The following is a 14,674-nucleotide window of genomic DNA, read 5'->3' as shown; positions in this document are numbered from 1 at the left end:
CAGGAACCTGGTGGCAAAGAGAACCAAATTTCAGTGGTGCAAGATAAGTCTTGGCCAGACCTGAGGTGTTCACCCATCTTAAGAAGCAGGGTTTTACATGAGACTCTTCATAACCATATGAACTGATCGTAGGGAAAGAGGAAAAGGTTTCTTCAAAGAGTCTTAATGTTACAAGAAACAAGCAAAACCTAGAAGTTTACTATAATACAAGCTTTTAATGTAGAAACTATAAAAATGATTTTTAAGGAAAAAGTATTTTTTCTTACCAAACTTTTAAAAAAATAATCTCTGTACTCAACATGGGTCTTGAACTCATGACCCCAAGATCCAGAGCTGCATACTCCACTGTCTGAGCCAGCCAGGTGCCCCTATTTCTAAACTTTTAACATTCAAACCTGCAGAAAAATTTAAAGTATAGTGGAGACCCATATGCCATTCACCCAGACTCACTCATTGTTAACATTCTGTGACACTGACCTTCTCTTCTTATTCCCTCCCCACTATATATTTTGCACTATTTGAAAATTGCAGGTGCCATGGATACTTCATGCCTAAAGACTTCACCATACATTTCTTAAAAACAAGGGTATTTTCTTACATAGCCATGGTACAATTATTATTATTGTAATCCAAGATACAGTTAAGGAATATATGCATTACATTTGTCTTCTCTCTCACCTTTGATATAGAAAAGTACTCCTACCAATTTTTTCTTAATCTTTCTATCATATTGACATTTCTGAACAATCCTGGGCTATTTCCTTGCAGAATATTTTTAAAAAATCAGGATTTATATGTTTAGATTCAGCTTCGCCGTTTTTTCATGAGCACTACATGGATGATGCTGGCTGTATTCCACTGCATCTTATCTGGAAGTAATTCATGTCATGTCGCCCCACTGTTGATGACAGTAAAGTTGATCACTTGGTAACTGGCAGATTTCCCCAGGATAAACTAGTCCAGTGGTTAGGAAACAATCTGTGTGCCTATCCTTTGAGACTGTTAGAAATAAACCCATCAACCCAATCAAAGGAGGGACCCCGAGACTGTGAGCACAGCGAAGCAAGGCTTTGATCAACATTCTTCCAAGAGCTGGTGTCTGATGGACAGGGACATTCAGGGCAGTTACAGCAGACAGTTTATCTCCTAGCATACAAGTCCCTCTCCTGGTTCCTCATTGGCTGAGTACCACAGAGTTTACATCCTTATCCAGATGTCTCCTATGCCCACGTGAAAGCAAAATGTAGGCTGATTGGAACAAATGTACATTCCCTGAGGTGACGCAGAGACTTTCAGTCCCTCCTCCCTTTGTTCTTTGGTGCATGCTCATTGCAAAGCCCGTTAAATAAGCCCACGAAATGGAGAGGGGAAGAAGAACTAGGAAGTGAAGTGTCTAAGGGTTTGGGACCCCATTGTTTGCGTGTGGGGGGGGGGGAGGGGAAGGGGCTGTACATATTTCCAATAGGTTGTAAACCCACTGTTAACTAGACCGCACAGCTTTTATTTGGTATTTCTGAAAATGAATCGTCTCCCTTACCTCTCACATGACTACTTAAATATCCTCTTCTTCAACTGTTCACCCATTAAAGATCCTTATGTGAATTGGTTACTAGGCTGATAGTAATGAAATAGTCTACTTCTAATTCTTTGATTTTATTTACATTAAAAAAAAATCCAACCAAATATTTGCTGTATCCCCTTCAGCAGAACCATGACACCCAGTTGTAATACCGCTGCCAGAAAAGAGAACACACTTTGACGGTACTGGGCAAGAATGATACAAATCTACCTGTAGCTACATCATGAGTATGGAGAAAAATCTCAGTAATGACTGAGGTTACAACTTATGCCCTTTTTTTAAACAGTGTTTGGAAGACTAAGAAGTAGCCCTATGTCTTGGCTGAGGATCTTTAAATAAAGTAAAGAAAGAAAAGGAAGGAGAAAAGAGACGACTGGAATAATGACAGTCAAGAGAAGAAAGGGTTGAGTACTTGTTGCCATTTTTTTTTTTTACCAGCATTAAATACTCAGAAAGAAGTGTGGAGAACTTTTATTTTATGTCCACGTGGCATATTTAAACTCTCCTTGTTTAGAATTTGAAGAGTGACTACTTTTCCTTTGATTTGGTTCGATTATCTTTCATGATCTCAGAAATTGTTCTTTTCTCTCCCTTTCAGACTAAGAAAGTCCTTAGTCAAATGGCCTCAACCATTGGATTTGCCTGTAGGTGTCATTCATTTGTGTTGTTTCTTTTTCCTCCCCTGGGGTTTTTCAATAGTGCTTCCTTTCAATCAAAAGCTAATTTTCTTTGTGTGTGTAGGTGGTGTAGAATTCCAAGCTTTTACCCAGTAGCAGGCCTGTATTTGATGTACCTGGTTCAGAGACAATTGTCCTTTATATAGCTCTCACAAGTAAATTCAATGAAAGCCCCATGCAACTAGTTTCTAACTCATTTAGTGGAGAGTTCTACAGGATTATTTCACAAAGCAGTTTCAGTTTAAGAAGCTAAATTGGCTTTATTGTGCCTAGCTGGAGGCCTCTTCATCTCTGAATTCAGAGGATATTTACATGCATACCAGGAATCTTTCTAGAGAATGGGAAGGGGAAGTGTCTGCAGGTGTAAATTTCCTCAACTTCCTCTTAGCTATCTTCAAAGGGTCTTGGGATGGTTGTATTTGATTTAGTGCTCTCATTTGTTCCATGATGGAGGAATATGTATGCCATACTGTTGGGTGCATTTTTATGGCAAGAATCACACAACTCTAAGAAGTAACCCGTGGCACAGTGGGTCGTGCATCCGCACATTTAGCTTGGTGTAATGATTAAATAAAAGAACCTGTGAGTCCCAATGTGGGGCCCTGCCACTTAATGATTTTCATTACCTTGGGAAGTTATGTAGCCTCTCTGAATGTGGTTTTGGCATGTGTAAGAATCAGATAAAGGGGCACCTGGCTGGCTCAGTTGTAGAGCATGTGGCTCTTGAACTTGGGGTCATGAGTTCGAGCCCTGTGTTAGGTACAGAGATTGTTTAAATAAACTTTTTTTTAATGTCTATTTTGAGAAAGAGAGAAACAGAGCATGAGTGGGAGAGGGGCAGAGAGAGAGGGCAACAGAATCTGAAGCAGGCTCCAGACTCTGAGCTGTTAGCACAGAGCCTGATGTGGAGCTCAAACCCATGGACCACGAGATCATGACCTGAGCTGAAGTCGGACGCTTAACTGACTGGGCCACCAGGGCACCTCTACTTAAATAAACTTTAAAAAACATCTAAGAAAAAAGAAGCAGTTGAATATAATTGTGTGCTACACAGGATGAGCTCTAGGATATGTTGCAGTGACAATCAACCCCATAGTTCAGTAGCTTCAAATAACCGAGGTAATTTTTCATCAACTACATGGGATATGGTCTTTGTCAGATAAACTGTAGGACTCAGACTTATGAAATAGCCACCACCTAAATTACTGCTGGTCACATTAGCGGTGGGGTAAGAGTTTTCTGGAGGGTATTGTGCCAAAATTCATGCTCAGCCAAGAAGTGGCACACAGTAATTCTGCTCACAACTCATCGGCTCACATGGTACTGCTACCACGGAGGGTCAGGAATTACACTCCTCCCGTGTGTTTGGACGCTGATAGTTCACAGTGATACTGAGCCTTGCCAGTCACTGCCACACAGATGTATCTCATGGGTTGTTATGAGGCTTAAATGAGCTAATGGATGGAAAATATTTACACTGTGTCTTGTCACGGAGTAAGTGTACCATCAGTTGTTGCCATTCATTGTCATCATTATTTGTATCAGCTCATCTTTTCTCTGCATGACGATGATGATTCAGAAGTGTGGGGATTTTGAGGACGTTAAAGAGGGTTTCAAATTTGTAGAGCCCCACTATAAGATTTCAGAAGCGAGGAAACCAAAACCAGACACATTTATACTAAAACACTGAGAATAGAAGCCAGGTTTCCAGGCTAGTAGTTCAGGTCTTTTCTCCTCTTTTGGCACAGATAGCTCCACATACAAAAAAAAAAAAAAAAAAAAAAAAAAAAAAAAATGGATACACTGACTCTCCTCTTCAGAATGTGTGTGTGTGCATTTACATAGGGATTATTGTATTTGCAAACAACACTTGTCTTCACTGCTTTGTCTAGTTGGCTCCCTCGCTCTTTAGATTCTTGCTACGCCATAATTTTCTCAGGGAAGTCATCTCTGACACTCTAGCCAGACCACATGAAACCCCACAATGAGATGTCTCATGGCTGCAGGTGCTCTTTTTTTCTAGCACTGATGACAGTTTTGGTTTGGCATATATTTGTGAGATTAAATCATTGATTTTTGTCTTCTTTATGAGATTTTAACTTCCATGAAAGTTTAAAATAACTTTACTTTGGTTCATCATTGATCCCCTTGACCTAGTACAGTTCCTGGCACATAGTAGGTACCCCATAAATATGTGTTGAATGAATAAATGAGGGAATGAACGAATGAATGTATAGCATTTTGATGGCAGGGCAATCTTATCTTTTACTTTGAGGTATGACTACCCTTATACCAACACACAGACCCATACGCATAAGTGCACATGCTCTCAAACAAAATCCAAAATGCTCTGGAGCCATAATTTTGAGGAAATATCTATTTTGTAGAATCAGGTCTACCCATTTTCCTAAACAGACGGATGAAGGTTATGGACAAGTTAGTATACAAGTGCCCCAAATGATTTGTCACTGTTTCTTGTGTCCCTTGGGTTGTCATTTGTGCAACTGCTGGCTTCGAAGATGAAAGTGTTCGATGTGTGGCAATGTAACCAAACTAATGTTAAGTTTCCTCCTTGGTGAGTCACAAATCCACCAGGAGGAGTTATCGCAGAAGGTAAACTTTATATTCATCAAAAAGAAGATCAGGGGGAATGACTTCCAAAGCCATGATTCCTCAAGCAAGGGTGAATAGGTTCCTTTTATTTAGGGTTAGGATGATTATTTAAAGAGGGGGTCCTTGTCGTCATATGTAGAGATGGACATAAGATCGCGGATGCGCCTTAAGGAAACATGTCTATACAGACATCACGTATCCTATGCTTCTGTGAGGCCTGTGCTTCTCCTTGTGTGGATTTTAGGTAAATGAGGTAAAGGTAAACATCGGTCATTCTAGAGGTTATTCCATGGTCCATCTGCACAGGCGGGAGTCGGGGGTTGTGCTCAAACTGGTCTGGGTAGTCTTAGCTGACTTGAGGTCTTGTCTGGGCAGTTGTTGTTGCTTGAGAGGTGCTTTTGCTTTCCATTTGCTTGAGTTAAGAGATAAGCTGGAAAGAAGAGCATAAGGAAAAATGTGGGACAGAGGCTGGTGATTACAAGCAGGTGGACAGTAATGGTCAGGTATTAGGGTCTAGTTGGTGACAGCAGTGGGTCTCAGACTTCAGGATTTCACAGATAAATAAAATTTGTAAATAAATAAAAATGCAAAAGGGAACCAAAAAGCATAAAAAGAACTACTATAATTTTGTCTTTCCTGATAAAGACAATCATCTGCTGCATCATAATGTCATAAAACAGAAGACAATTTAAGGTCAAAATTAGAAAGGATATCACTACAGAGTAAAGGACTGTACTTAGCCTTGAAAGGAGAGTTGACTTCTTTATACTAAACTACCCTCTATACATGAAAAACACCATTTTTTTTTTTTAGTTATCCCCCCCCTTTTTTTCTTTTTTAAACAGAAGATTGGTAAAACCTGCTTGCAAACCTTTTCTGGTCTGTGAGCCAGTGTTATAAACATAGTTGTATTCGATGGCTATTTCTATTGTAGTAAATGCCCCAAGTTTAGTGGGTTAAAGGCACAATGACAAACTTATTATTTTATGGTTCTGTGGGTCAGAAGTCTGGGCACTGATTTGTTTGGGTGGATTCTCTGCTCTGTGTCTCATAAGACTGATATCAAGGTATCAGCTGGTCTGGGAACTTGGGACCCTCTGAAAGAGAATCTACTTACAGGTTCATTCAGGTTATTGGCAAAATTCAATTCTTTGTGTTTTGGGGGACTGAAGTCCCTGATTCCTTGCTGGCTTTTGGCCAGTGATTATTGTCAGCTGCTAGAGGTTACCCACATTTCATGGCTTGTGGCTCCCTCTGCCTTCAAAGCTAACAGTGATGAGTCAAGCCCTTCTCATGCCTTACCTATTGCCAGAGAATATTCCCTTTAAGGGTGTGATTAGGTTAGATATAATCCATTGTAATCTTCCTACTTTAGATTCTTTAACCTTAGTTATATGTGACTTCCCTTTGCCATACATAACATATTCATAGGTTCCAGGGATTAGGGGACCACTCAGCCCGCCATAGCAGGTAAGATGCAGGGCTGAGAGTTTGCTCTTGGCCACTAGTACAGGGAGCAGTGCACTCCCCATTTATTCTCTGGGTCAGTAACTGATACATGTGCATACATTTCAACCTCGATGAGCTTGGCAGGTGCAGACCTGTCACAACCATAGATCTAGCCAACATTGGATTGCTGCACGAATATTTGGGTGGAAATGATGGTAAAGTAGTAAGTATCGTGATTGCATTGGGATATCTTTATTTCAGAGTGGGTACTCTGTATAGTATGTAATCAATGCATTATCACTGAAGGAACTGTGTGTTCGATACACTACGTAGAGCTCCTTCAGCAAAGAACAGGAAGGACTCTCTCCATCTGAATTTGTGACAGTGCTGCTGAGAGCACTGGCTATGTTTGCATTGGGACTGCCCTACCTGCTTCCATCAGTTGAGAGAAACGACTCCTCTTTCCGTCTTGGTCTTTGCTGCTGGGCCACGTGACACTGAAGTCCTTACCCACCTGTTTCTGGTAATGTCTGCTCCCTCTACTGCTCAGTTTCTTTCCTTAATTTGTCTTCTGTTTAACTTGAAAATTGCTTAGAAGGTAGGGTCTACAATTCAAAATAAAGAAGGAGGTACATTTTAAATGCACTAACAATGCGTACTCCTGAAGGTAGGACTAGCAGATCAGCCTCTCCATCCAGAGATCCCTTTGAAGGGATTTGGAAAATTAGATCAGGAAAATACATTTGCTTTGTGAAACTGGATTTTTGTATTTTTAACTGATTCAACTGCAAGTGAAGAATTAACTCATGTTCCCTGGGCACCTACTATGTGCTGGGTGATTTCAAAATCATCTTATTATCTAATTATGTAGTTAATAATTGTATAACTTAACATTTCCTATACTGTTTCACGTGCATGAGATTGGAGAGTCACAGAGTTTAATCACATGCCACAGGTCACAGGGTAGAAAGCTTCTCCCTAAGTCTGTATTTCAAATGGCTCTCTCTAATTTTCTTCTTTTGTGTTCTTTCTCCAGTGGTGCTCTGAAATATTACAATATAGGGAAATAGAACTGGAAAAATAACAGGTACCAATTATTAGGCTCCCCTCTAGGGTCCTGAGCAGCTGGATGTTGCATACGTTTACATCCACATTATAGTTCACCTCCACGTTGAATGTTTATTCCTACTTTACATATGGGGAAACTGAGGCTCAACTACTAAGTGACAGAATCTGCCACATCTTTCTGGCCCTGAAGCTCATAGTCCGCAGAGCAAGACTCTGTGTGTGTGTGAGTGTCTGAGTGTGTGTGTGTGCATGTGCGCACACACCCACAAGTGCACAGAGCTCCACAGGCTGATGAAATAGGTCTGTGGGCTTATTCTGTAGGCAAGTTTACCCTGGACATTAACATTGCAATTCCAGTTCTCCCACTCACCAAGGCAAGATGCTAAGTAGCCTTATCCCTCGTGCGTGTCCTGAGGGTGGGATTGTGGATGGATAGCAGGACCCGCCCCTTCGCGTGCATCCTTCCGCTTGCTCCAGTGGATTTTTATGTTTTCCCTCGAATGTGTTGCTTAATGTGCACTGTGAGTTTACCAGGGGGCATTGCAAGGAGTTTAGGCTGTGAAAGAAAGAATTAAAATAATATGGAATCATAGAACAAGGAAATGATAAGCCTTTCATTTTTTTTATAAGCCTCCTGATTTTTTTAAGTTTATTTATTTATTTTGAGAGAGAGAGAAAGAGCAAGCATGTGCACACAAACTGGGGAGGGGCAGAGAGAGAGACAGAGAGAGAATCCTAAACAGGCTCCATGCTGTCAGCACAGAGCCCAACCTGGGACTCAAACCCACGAACCATGAGATCATGACCTGAGCCGAAATCAAGAGTCAGCCGCTTAACCAACTGAGCCACCCAGGCACTCCAAGCCTCCTGATTACCTTAAGAGGAAATTTTCTGTTTGGTTATAGTTTACCTTCAATGAGATTTTGCACTCTTCCTTATAACAAAGGGGGAGGTAGGCCTTGGGCTGGCAAAGGGATCTTGCCAGAGCTAAGTTTTTGTTGGGGTTGTTTTTATTTTTATACTTACCTTCTCTTTATGATAGCATGTCTATTTGTTAGTTTATAGTAGAAATAGAAGAATCCTCCTTTATTCTTGTCTAATTTTGTTTATTTGAGTAAAAAAATGTGAAAAGTAAATTGTTTGAAAGAAGTAAGATTTTATTTTATCTTTTTATTTTACAAAGGCATACCATTCAGTAGCACTGGACCACATAGTAAGAGTACTTGGTTAATAAATAAAAAGACAGGTGATGTGTACATATGTACACAAGTACATGTACATGTACATGTACATGTACAGTCCATGAATGTCCAGGACCACTTAAGGTATTTGTCTCCCATTGCCTAGCTTTTTACTGGGATCGCAGACTCCTCCCAACCCCACTGCTTTTGTGTAGTCTGGCCTTAAGGATCAGTCTCACTCACGGGAAGACTATGGCTTCCCTCCTCCTGCTGGTGCGATGTGCACTGAATATGTATTAACTACCCAGGAAACATGAGACTGCTTGAGGACACTTGAGTTCATCTGTACCCACAGAAGGCGTCCTCATCATCCTGAAGTGGAGAAGCAGTTCATAAGGGATGACGGGGCCTTATCAAGAATAGATAGAGGCACATCCTTTGCCTAGTGAGAAGAGAAAGTGCCGGGGAAGGTGCAGTCAGCAAATAAAAAAACGATTTGGTGCCTGGTAACTGAAGGCAGAAATGTGGAGTTCATGAATCACAGGAACAGCCCCTGTAGCCATACTTAGTGACCTGGGGAGAGAGGCCAGATCAAATGTCTCACTTGTCCTTAGCCATTTCGTGAGAAATATAAGGATGCATGAGTGATTGTGAATGATGGCCAACTACTCATTGTAGGTTTGGTATCGAAAGAGACTGGTGGGAAACTGGCCAGTGAATGCTCTGGGTGAAGAGGCTGCTGAGTTCTAGCAGATTGTTGACACGTAAGGATGAAGGGCTCATGGTCCAGATCTTCTGATTTTCCAAGAAAAAACAAATACAACCAGATTTTAATGTGATATCTTCTATTTTCTAATTATTGGTACTAAATCATTTTTTAAACTCTTTGGGCCAACATCAAAGGGCCAGGACCACTAAGTGTGTTCAGGTTGTGCATTGTACAACTTCCAGAGTCCATGCACACAAATCTTTGCACTGTTTTTTTAAACCTCTTTATTGAGATTCACATATCATTTGGTATTCATATTCACAAAAGCCATTCATTTAAAATATACAATTCAGGGGCACGTGGGTGGCTCAGTCGGTTAAGCATTCAACATTGGCTCAGGTCATGACCTCATGGTTTGTGGGTTTGAGTCCTGTGTCAGGCTCTGTGCTAACAGCTCAGAGCCTCGAGCCTGCTTTGGAATCTGTGTCTCCCTCTCTCTTTGCCCCTCCCCTGCTTGTGCTCTGACTCTCTGTGTCTCTCAAAAATAAATAAACATTGAAAAAATTTCAGGTATACAGTTCAGTGGTTTTTAGTATATTCACAAAGTTGGACAAGCATCAATACAGCTAAATGTAGAATATTTTGTCATTCTGGAACGAAGTCTTAAATCCATTAGTAGTTACTCATCATCTCTTCTCACTCCATTCCACACCTGTTCCTCAGCAACCATCGTTCTAATTTATGTCCCTGTTGATTTGTCCATTTTGGGCATTTCATATATATAGAAAAATGTCATATTTGGTCTTCTATGTCTTTTTTTTTAATTAGCATAGTGTTTTGAAGGTTCCACGTTATATAGCATGCATCAGAATTTTCTCCCTTTTCTGTAGCCAAATAATATTCCCTTATATTAACATGCCATGTTTCATTTGTCCATTATTAGTTGATAGACATTTGGGTTTTTTCCACTTTTTGGCCATTATGCATAATACTTCTATGGATATTCATGTAAAAGAATTTCTGTAGCCATGCTTTCATTTCTCTTGAATATATACCTAAGAGTAGAATTTCTGAGTCACATAGGAATTTTGTGTTTAACATTTTGAAGAATTGCCAAATTGTTTTCCAAAGTGGCTGCACCATTTTATACTCCCACCATCAGTGTCTGAGGACTGCAATCTCTCTGCATCCTTATGAACACTTATTATTGTCTGTCTGTTTGATTTTAGACATTCGACTGGGTATGAAGTAGCATCTCATTGTGGTTTTGATTTGCATTTCCTTGATGACTAATGGCATTAAGCATCTTTTTATGTACTTATTTGCTATTTGTCTTTTTTTTTGCAATCATATGCTCACAACTCAGCTATACCCCCTTGTGTATCTTTTTTTGTATGAAACTCTGTTATCCATTAAAAAATTTTTTTAATGTTTATTCATTTTTGAAAGAGAGAGAGAGACAGAGCCCAAGCAGGGGTGGGGTGGAGGTGGGAGGTGGACACAGAATCTGAAGGGGCTCCAGGCTCTGAGCTGTCAGCACAGAGCCCGACGCGGGGCTCGAACTCACGAACCGCGAGATCATGACCTAAGCCGAAGTCGGATGCTCAACAGACTGAGCCACCCAGGTGCCCCTGTGTTATCCATTTTAAAAACTAGGTTGTCTTTTATTATTGATTTTGGTTACTCGATTGTAAGCGTTTTTATACATTCTAGATAAAAGTTTCTTATCACATATATGATTTGAAAGTATTTTCTTCCATTCTGTGAGATTGCATTTGTACTTTTTAGATAGAATTGTTTGCAGTACAAATTTTTTTTTTATGTAGTCCATTTAATTTTTTTTTTCTTTTATCTGCTTGCTGTTTTGGTGTCATATCTAAGAATTCATTGCCTACCCCAAAGGCAGAAAGATTTCCCCCCCTATGTTTTCTCCTAAGAGTTGTATAGTATTTGCTTCAACACTTAGGTTTATGAACGATTTTGAATTCATTTTTGCATGTCATGTGAAATAAGGGTTGGCTTCTGTACTTCACACATGGATATCCACTTGCCCCAGCATCATTTGTTGAAAACACTGCTCTGTTCCCGTTGAATCATCTAAACACCTCATACTGACTTTGACCATAGGATGCCTCTTTGTGATGGCCTATGTGAGTAATTTAAATATGTCAAGATACTAATTCTTCCACCTAGCAAAGAATTCTGGTTCTACCAAAGGAGGAGCATTACTCTTGTGTTCCTGCCTTTTTCACTTTGCATCAGTATTAACTCAGTGACAAGAGACAGGTAACAGTTAATGAGGATGGAACTTCAGAATAAAAGGTCTAGCTAGAAAAAAATAACTTGATTTTTAATGGACTTCCTCATATGTTGTATATATGTGAATTGGACCCTCATAATCATAACTGATTCTAATGGAGTCTCTTGAGTTACAGATCTGAGTTGGACTCTAAGCAAAGGTGTTCATCCTCCTGGGATATATATGTATACACATAGACAGACATACAGACACACACTGTGTACCCTGGTGTGCAAAATCACCTCCATTTGGGAATTGCTGATATTAGTATGTTCTTACAGTGATACATAAATAGACAAATATGGATATAGGTGCAAATACATACATACATAATACGTTCATACACATATACACACACCCAGCTTTGAATTAAGCATGACCAGCTACTACCTTTATCACTGCTCCAGTTTTCTGAATGAACAGACTCTCAAAAGGGAGACTTACTGGAAAGCCTTTTTTCAACTTGATAAAAATCTGATTTTTTTGTCCTCTACAGTGACCATTTGTTATCAGAACAACAACTAGGAATACTGTGTTCTTTTCTTTCTGTGGAAAAATTACAAAAGGAGTTTACACCAACTGTATAAAATTTAACCTAACAAGTTTATAAATTATTAAGGAATGTTCTCTAATCTTCATGTAGATTCCTGCATCCAAGGATAGCTGGAGAAGTACTTTGGTACATACCCATTCAGACTTTTTTTTGTTTGTTTTTTCAGTAAGGTTTGTCAGTTGTATATGTCATCACAGTGTCCCCTCCTCTTTCTTAGCCTCCCATATCCCCCTAGAAAAGTCAGATCCTCAAAGTTGTAGCTTCCTTTGCACCTAGGGACCCAGTTGTGCCAAATGAGACATTAAGAAGTAGTCCAGAAGGAGTATGGCAAATTTTCTTCCAATTTGAAAGGAATGACCACACAAGGAGCTCATCCTTTGTGGCACTGACCATCGCCTGCTTCTTGCTTTGGATGTGGTATTGATGATTGGAGCCACCCTGGTTGTCATGGTACCATGAGGTGAATCCTCAGGACAAAAGTCTCTTGGACTCAGGATGGTGGAATAGAAAGTCTGAAAGAAGTTGGGTTCTTGTTGAATCTGAGAGTTGCTTAGAAAGCCAAGGGCTGTTTCTTTTTTTCCCTGGAATTTTAAAAACATATTTCGTATTTTTATGCTTATGATCATTGTTGGTCAGATTTGGTTTTCTGTTGTGGCTGAAGGCATCTTTACAGGTGTGTCTACACATGTACAAATAAGGTACACATTCACGCACTCATACATTTCACTTCTTTATGTCCATAAATTTGTAGGAGTTTTAAATGTGATCAGACCACACATAGCTTTTTAAACTCAACTTTATGTTAAGACATCTCTTCTTGTGTGGAGACATAGTGTTAACTTGCTATTTTAAACGATTGCATGTTATTTTATACTGAGTATGAATATGATTTATTTAACACTTCCACTAACAAACATTTAGGTAATTTTAATTTATTGGCTCTTACAAGTAATGCTGCAATCAACATCATAAAACCAATATTCTTGTCATCTCCCAGTAATAAATCCTTGGAAAATAAACAGAGAAGAACAGATGGTTATGTACAAAGGTGATTATTCCAGGATTAACATAATACCAAAAAATAGAGAAACATCTTAAATGTGAACATACAGAACTTGTTAAATAATTTAAGATGTACCCATATGATCCAACAGTTTGTGTCCACTCAAAATGATGGTTTTTAAGAGTATTTAGTGTCAAAAGAAAAATTCACAATAAAGACATAAAGATCATAAAGTATGATTATATTTATTATAAATATAGTCACACTGTGTAAAGTGAAAACTGACAAAACCCACCTCAAAATGTTAACAGTGGTTCCCTCTGGGAGGTGAGATGATGAATACTTTTAAATGTTTTTCTTTGTGCCAGTCCATTTTTCCAAATAAGCTGACATGCACATTTGGCATTAGCCGTGGCCTTGTATTGAATAATTTTATTCTTCCAACCCAGTGTTCACATCAAAGCACGTTCCAAATCATCCTCCAGAACATGAGTATTGATGATGGCACTGTTCTTGCTGCTTTACACAAATTTAAATAAAGCAAATCTGCATTTATTGAACCCATTTTAAATTTCCAATCAGCCAGGGGGCCTTTAGTGGGTGTGTGTATTTGTAAAATTGTGACCAGGGGAATAGAAGTAGCATCCTCTTCTAGAGACAGAACTTGGGCTCCAGTGAGTTCAAGCTAATGAAGATCATCCCCACTTGTTTTTCAGTCCTAACCTATTTCCCCTTTGTGAGTGAAAGTACTCTGGGAACATACACCATCCATCTTCGAATCCCCTATACCTCAGAAGAACAGGGAGCATTCACACACACACACACACACACACACACACACACACACACACACACACACACACACTAAGCAACAGACCAAAGAGGTGTATGTGCTGATGAGGCAGATAGAGAGCATAGTGGTTAGGAACCCCCAAGCTCATGCAGGCAGGGAGACTCCTGCCATTTATTACCTGCAGAGACTCAGCTCATTCCTCCACAGCTGGTGATAAACACAGTACTTTTTGTCTTAATCCGTTTTGGCCGCTATAACAAGAATACCATAAACTGGGTGACTTATGACTGATAAATATATTTCTCATAGTTCTGGAGGCTGAAAGTCTTAAGATCCAAGGCACTGGCACATTTGATGTCTAGGGAGAACCCACTTTCTGGTTCATGCTTCGTGTCTTCTCACTGTGTTCTCATGTGGTGGAATGGTCAAAGGAACTTTCCAGAACCTTTTTATATAAGCTCAAACCTCATGAGTTAATTACTTCCCAAATGCCCCACCTCCTAATACCATCACATGAGGGTTTAGGATTTGATTTTTTAATTTATTTTATTATTTTTAAATCTTTTTTTAATGTATTCTCTCTGCCCAGCATAAGGCTCACGCTCATGACCCCAAGCCCAAGAGTAGCATGCTCTACCAACTGAACCACCCAGGTGCCCCAGAGGGGTTAGGATTTTAATTTGTGAGTTTGGGGGTGAGGCACATACATTCCGTTTATAATATCTCTTAGCAAGGTCACTAATACTATGC

At 39.7% G+C, this 14,674-nt stretch overlaps 1 protein-coding gene across 18 annotated transcripts in view; it reads left to right on the top strand.

Annotated features, from left to right (window-relative positions):
* RBFOX1 (RNA binding fox-1 homolog 1) overlaps nt 1-14,674 on the top strand; it is a 1,461,670-nt gene that overhangs the window by 476,872 nt on the left and 970,124 nt on the right. The window contains exon 2 of one of the 18 annotated variants that reach the window (XM_042921410.1): nt 1,866-1,982. The exons of the other annotated variants lie outside the window; for them this stretch is intronic. The gene's annotated coding sequence lies outside the window, so the exon portion shown is untranslated. The remainder of the gene's footprint in view (nt 1-1,865; nt 1,983-14,674) is intronic. 18 annotated transcript variants of the gene reach the window in all.

The sequence above is a fragment of the Panthera leo genome, chromosome E3 (assembly GCF_018350215.1).
Source record: "Panthera leo isolate Ple1 chromosome E3, P.leo_Ple1_pat1.1, whole genome shotgun sequence".
Classification (NCBI taxonomy): Eukaryota; Metazoa; Chordata; class Mammalia; order Carnivora; family Felidae; genus Panthera; species Panthera leo.
Note: the sequence above shows the minus strand (reverse complement) of the source record. Positions and strands in the feature narration are given on the sequence as shown.